Here is a 6,282-nt window from a genome sequence, read left to right as displayed (position 1 = left end):
CTGCAGAAACAGGACCTGTGCCCTTTTTTTATGCATATGGTATAGAATTTGCGAGCGTTTACTTGGGTCGTGTAGCCCCCTATCATTCAGGGAGACCCATTTCAATACTGTCATTTTAGGAGATCATAAAGTAAACCAACAATTTAATGTGGAGACCAATAATGCAGAGAGAGAGAGAAAAAAAAAAGAGAGAGAGAAAAAAAAGAGAGAGAACCCTCCCCCCTTCGCATTCCCACCATATGCCCATCTCCTAAATATTTGGACAATCTATGTCCCATTTACACAGTTGGGCCTAGACAATGTCCAACTGTGCACCCTATTAGGAGTAAAAGCTACCAATTGCGGTGCGACTATGCCTTAAGCCACACCCGAGCACCTATTCCATACCATATTTAATTACTCATTATGTTCATATATTTCATATAAGTTATTAAGAGAGAGACGAGAAAAGAAAGGAAAAGAAAAAAAAGAAAAAAGAGGAGAAAAGAAAGGGAAAAAAAGGGGGGGAGGGGAAGGGGGGGATAGACGTGTTATTATGGGGGTGGGGCAGCAGAGGAGGACTCTACCCTCTAGCATATCCCCTTACTCCTCTCTATTAATAAACTCCCTTTGTGTATGCCATTATCCTAATTAAGAGCTTAAAGCATATCTTCACCAAATATTAAGTGTTCCATATTTCTTATCCTACTTTCTCCCTTCCCTCCCTCCCTTCCTAACCTCCCCTTCCTTCCAGTGTCCCCCCTCTCTTCCTTTTTAATTTACCCCGTGTTACTTATCTTGTAGTGTTCCTTAATAATTTTCTTATTGATTTCCAGCTCCCCTACACCCACCTCCTGTTTTCCCCTAGTGTTTTATGTAACGATTTGTGGCATTTTGTTCCTCTCACTCCAATCAAAAACAGTGCTCATCAATCTATTTAAAAAAAAATAAAAACATTTTTTATTCCTTAAAGATAACCTCTGACCTAAGCCTTGGACAAAACCATAAATATAATAGGGTGGTCTATTGTGTGACAGCACCTTTCAGACTTATAGTCTCCTCATAGATATATAGCTTTAAGAAAGTCTAAACCATGGCAATTAACATTTTTCCTCCAAATTCTTTGAAAGTGAAGTCATCTTTGTGTCAAGACACAGTGGTTCAAAAACAAAATGATAAAATACATTGGTATATCCACCTATTTCTATGTACTTAAAATATAAACCCACCATATTAATATGACATGCTAATATATTTCAATGGGTACACTCAAACAATATATAATGAATATAGCTTGGATATTATAAAAGTACTGTCAAGGTCTTACCTTGTCCTCATGGTGGCAGCCATTTTGGACATGTGCAGACTGCAGTCTCCTATAACCTCTGATTGCATCATCGCTTGCCTGCTGCCTGGGCGTCGCACAGTGATGATGTGGCAACACCTGACTATATCAGTCTGCTCAGGCTTCAGGTTCATTGCCCTTGCGTTTGTGCTCCAAGGTGCATCTCTGGCAGTCTGAGTTCCTTTGTGTGTGTCTGTGTATGATCCGGCCTGGCTGATCCTCTGTCTCTCGACCCCGCATTGGCAGATGTACCCGCATTGGACTTGATTCCGGCTTGGACGACTACCCGCATTGGACTTGATCCGGCTTGGACGACTACCGCTTTGGACTTGATCCCGGCTTGGACGAATACCCGCTTTAGACATGATCCCTGCTCGGAAAATGTACCCGCATTGGAGTTGACCGGCTTGTTCCTGACCTTGCTGCCACTGTTCCCTGATGAATGTTTATTTATGTTCCTTTAAATAAACGACTTTATTTTACCTGCATTTTCATGTGGTCTGGTTTCCTGGCTCCCATGACATTATGCAAGGGCCATGAATCCTGTCTATGCAGCTACTCCCATGCTCCCTATGCTGGTCTCCAGGCTCGATCAACAAGATCACGTTTTGGGTCAGTTCGCTCAGGCGTTGCAGAAGTTGCTTGCACACACCGCACACCTTCCTCCTGCTGCTGCTCCTATTGCCACTCCTGCTCCTGCAGTTGCAGCTGAAGTCCTTGTTACCAGAGGGATGACTGGTTCAGCCCCCCTGCCGCAGCAATATGGGGGTGAACCGAGTCAGTGTCATGGCTTCCTAAACCAAGTGGGCATATATTTTGAGATGGTCTCCTTCTGATCGGTCCAAAAGTGGGCTTCCTGATTTTGTTGCTCTCGGACAAGGCATTGGCATGTGCGATTCCCTTATGGGAGAACGATTAACCCGTGATACACGATTACCCGAGTTTTGTTGCCTCCTTTCGTAGGGTATTCGATGTACCTGCTCGCTCTGCCTCTGCTGCAAAGCAGCTCCTGTCCATTCAACAGGGTATATGAACCGTAGCTGAATATACCATTGAATTTCGTACCATGGCTGCAGAGGTGGGCTGGAATAATGAGGCCCTGGTGGCTGCCTTCTCGCATGGTCTCTCTGATGCTTTGAAGGACGAGGTTGCGGCTAAGGATCTCCCTGACGAGCTTGAGGCTCTCGCTTCCTTCCTGATTTTGATCGATACCAGGCTCAGGGAGAGACCTTTGTTTAAGGAGCGCCTGCAGAGGCGTTCAACCAGATTGGCTCCTACATTTTCTTTCCCACCCATTCCTCCCTCACTTCCCTCACCTCCCACGCCTCCTAGATATGGTGCGTCTGGCAGTGAACCTATGTAGCTGGGATTCACTCGCCTTTCTGAGGTTGAGCGGGCCTTTAGGAGGCGAAGGCCGGTGTCTGTATTGCGGTCTCAGTGGGCATTTCCTGAAGTCATGCCCGACCTGTCCGGGAAACGCTCGCACCTAAGGTCCTGTCGGGGGCAGATCTTGGGTGGAATTCCCTCATCCCCGACTTCCCGTAAAGATAAACCGCTAATCACAGTTGTCCTCTCCTGAACAGGGGGCACAGCGCTTACACAGGCATTGGTGGACTCCGGTGCTGGCGGTTATTTCATTGACAGTACATTTGTTGCTGCGAATTCCATACCCCTGCAGCCTCGTGTTACTCCACTGGCCATCGAGGCAATTGATGGTAGACCCCTGCGACCGGCGCAGGTTACCCACGAGACTGTTCCGGTCGAGATGGCGATTGGGGCTGTTCACAGGGAATCTTCCTGTTTTCAGGTTATTTCATCCCAGCACTACTCCGTGGTTTTGGGGTTCCCTTGGCTTCAGCAGCACAATCCGACCTTTGATTGATAGTCGGCCGAGATCCTCTCTTGGTCTCCACAGTGTGGAGCTGTTTGCATAAATGGGCCTGTTAAGGTACTTTGTATCTCCTCGGATTCTGTGTATTCTGAATATCATGAGTATCGGGATGTATTTGACAAGATGCACGCTGGTGCTCTTCCTCCTCATCGTCCCTAAGATTGTGCTATAGATTTGCAACCCGATGCCATTCCCCCTCGTGACAGGGTTTATCCTCTTTCTGTTTGCGGAGAATAAGGCAATGGAGGAGTACGTTGCGGACGCGCTTTCCCGGGAACACATTCGCAAGTTCACTTCTCCAGCGGATGCTGGCTTTTTCTTCGTAAAGAAAAAAGGGGGCAAGTTGAGACCTTGCATTGACTATAGGGGTCTCAATCGCATCACAGTCAAAAATGCATACCCGATTCCGTTGATTACCGAATTGTTCGACTGCCTCAAGGGAGCAACGGTCTTTACCAAGCTTGACCTAAGGTCATTATGAATATCTGGTCATGCCTTTGGCTTGTGCAATGCGCCCGCTGTCTTCCAGGAGTTCATTAATGATGTATTTTGCGATATGTTGCAGCAATGCGTGGTGGTCTATCTGGATGACATCTTGGTTTATTCGGACTCCATTGAATCACACTACATGGATGTCAGACGGGTGCTGCAACGGTTATGTAGGAATGGGCTTTTCTGTAAGCTTGAGAAATGTGAATTTCACCTGTCTCAGGATACCTTCTTGGGCTATATAATTTCTGCTGTAGGGTTCTCAATGGACCCTCAGAAGGTTTCGGCAGTTCTGCAATGGCCTCGCCCCAGTGGTCTCCGTTCTATTCAGCGTTTCCTTGGGTTTGCCAACTATTATCGGAAATATATCAGGAACTTTTCCGCTTTGGCCAAACCCATCTCAGATCTGACTAAAACGGCCAGCGATTCCCACAATTGGACGCCTGCTGCTATCCAGATGTCCTGGGCTGTTTCCTGTCAGTTCTGGTGGCCATCTCTCCACACTCATATAGCCGCATATGTGGCTGCATGTTCTGTCTGTGCACAGAACAAATCTTTCCACCACCTACCCTTGGGTCTACTGCATCCCATTCCCAATGGGGAGCGTCCCTGGTCTCACCTGGCCATGGACTTTATTGTGGACCTTCCTGCATCGCGAGGTTACACGGTTATTCTCATGGTTGCCGATCGGTTCTCCAAAATGTGCCACTGCGTTCCGTTTAAGAAGCTGCCTACCACTCAGGAGCTGGCCTCAGTGTTTGCCAGGGAGGTCTTCTGTTTACACCGGTTGCCTAGGGAGATTGTCTTGGACCGCGGGAGCCAGTTTGTCTCTAGGTTCTGGCATGCATTTTGCTCTCAGTTGGGTATTCACCTCTCCTTCTCCTCAGCCTACCATCCGCAGTCCAATGGTGCCGCTGAGCGTTCCAACCAAGCCATGGAGCAATTTATCCGCTGCTATATCTCTGACCATCAGGACAATTGGGTTGATCTGCTACCCTGGGCAGAGTTTGCCAGAAACTCTGCCATCAACTCGTCCTCCGGAATGTCTCCATTTATGGCAAATTATGGGTTCCAGCCCTTTGAGTCGTTCTTTCCACAGGACATTCCGGCTGTGGAGGATCATCTTCGTGCCCTCCGTTTCTCTTGGGTGTGGATTCAAGAGTTGTTACGGGTCTCTGCTCAGCGTCAGAAGCCCCAGGCTGACCGGAGACGTTTGCCTGCTCCCTTGTACCGAGTTGGGGAGAGGGTGTGGTTGTCGACTCGTAATCTCAACCTCAAGGTGCCTGCTCCGAAACTGGCCCCCTGTTTTGTTGGACCTTTTCGCATCCTCCGTAGGGTGAACCCGGTTGCCTATGCCCTTGACCTTCCTCTTGGCATACGTATCTTAAATGTCTTCCACATGTCGCTTTTGAAGCCACTTCCTCGCCCTTGTCCCATTCCTGTGGGCAATCATGAGGAGTATTAGATGATGTGTGATTGCTGGAATGTACAAGCAAACCTTTTTTGGGAATGCTGCTGGAAGTTTCTTGTTGTAATGTAATCCTAACATTAAATGTTTAAAATAGATTTTGTGCACCAACCGGGACTCGAACCCAGGTCGCAAGAATGGCAATCTTGCATGATACCGCTACACTATCGGTGCTCTCCCTTTGTGTTTTCAGCAAGCTCAAAGGCATGATGGGTCAGTAACGTTAACCATCAGGCAAGCTTTGTCGACTCTATCATATTCTACTAAACCTAACTAAGTTCATTGAATAAATTTGTTTAAAAAAATGAGAAAAATGGTCTTTGCAATATTTTGATTTGCCACCACATGCACGGGTTATTGCATTCCAGCGAGCGCATTTCTCAAATGAATTTTAAGGTGTCAGAAATTAACAGACTTTTTGGAGAGAAATGTCCAATTTAGATATCTAGCAGTTTATCTACTCCACACTTTTATGAGGGTCAATTGCTATGATGCTCTCATACTGACTTTAGCCATTTGTATGATCCTTTTGCTGAGATTTTAAGGCTACATCCTGTCATTTATTCCTGAATGTTAAAGGCTTCATCTCTGAGCTAGAAGGAATGCAATCCTGTAGGAAAAGGTCTGCAACTGCTACAAGAGTTTTAAATGCTTAGCTTGTTTTGGACCTCCTTTCTGACAATCTAAATGGACTGAAAACATAACAACTGATTTGAAAAAAAGATGACCTTGGCCAGTCAGGATTTAATCCTGAATAAAAGAAATGGCACTCTTGTCTGTCATCCCTATTGCTGTAGTTCCCTCTCTTTTAATTTTGTATTCACTCAGAATCTGAAATTCTATACCTGAACTTTGCGGTGACTCAAGTCATAACCTTGAGAATTCAAATATAAATTCTGGCAATCGCATTTCTAGGTTGTATTGTAAGGTGTAAAGAATAAACTCGCTTTTTGGATGAATCGACAGAACTTGAAATTTCAATACATACTGTTGCACTTATTCTCCTTGTGACAGTTGCTTGTATATGTAAATGATCCATGAAGCTATTTTTTGGAGGCAAGGGAATTCTGAGATGACCTATGATTGCTGGAATGTACAAGCAATGCTTTT

At 46.0% G+C, this 6,282-nt stretch overlaps 1 non-coding gene across 1 annotated transcript; it reads right to left on the bottom strand.

Moving 5' to 3' along the window:
• Nucleotides 1-5,275: 5,275 nt before the first annotated feature.
• TRNAG-GCC lies at nucleotides 5,276-5,346 on the bottom strand. The gene has a single exon. It is a non-coding gene; the product is annotated as a tRNA-Gly (tRNA).
• Nucleotides 5,347-6,282: the final 936 nt, after the last annotated feature.

Source organism: Nanorana parkeri, unplaced genomic scaffold, assembly GCF_000935625.1.
Source record: "Nanorana parkeri isolate BGI_ZX_2015 unplaced genomic scaffold, ASM93562v1 scaffold1376, whole genome shotgun sequence".
In the NCBI taxonomy this organism is placed as follows: Eukaryota; Metazoa; Chordata; class Amphibia; order Anura; family Dicroglossidae; genus Nanorana; species Nanorana parkeri.
Note: the sequence above shows the minus strand (reverse complement) of the source record. Positions and strands in the feature narration are given on the sequence as shown.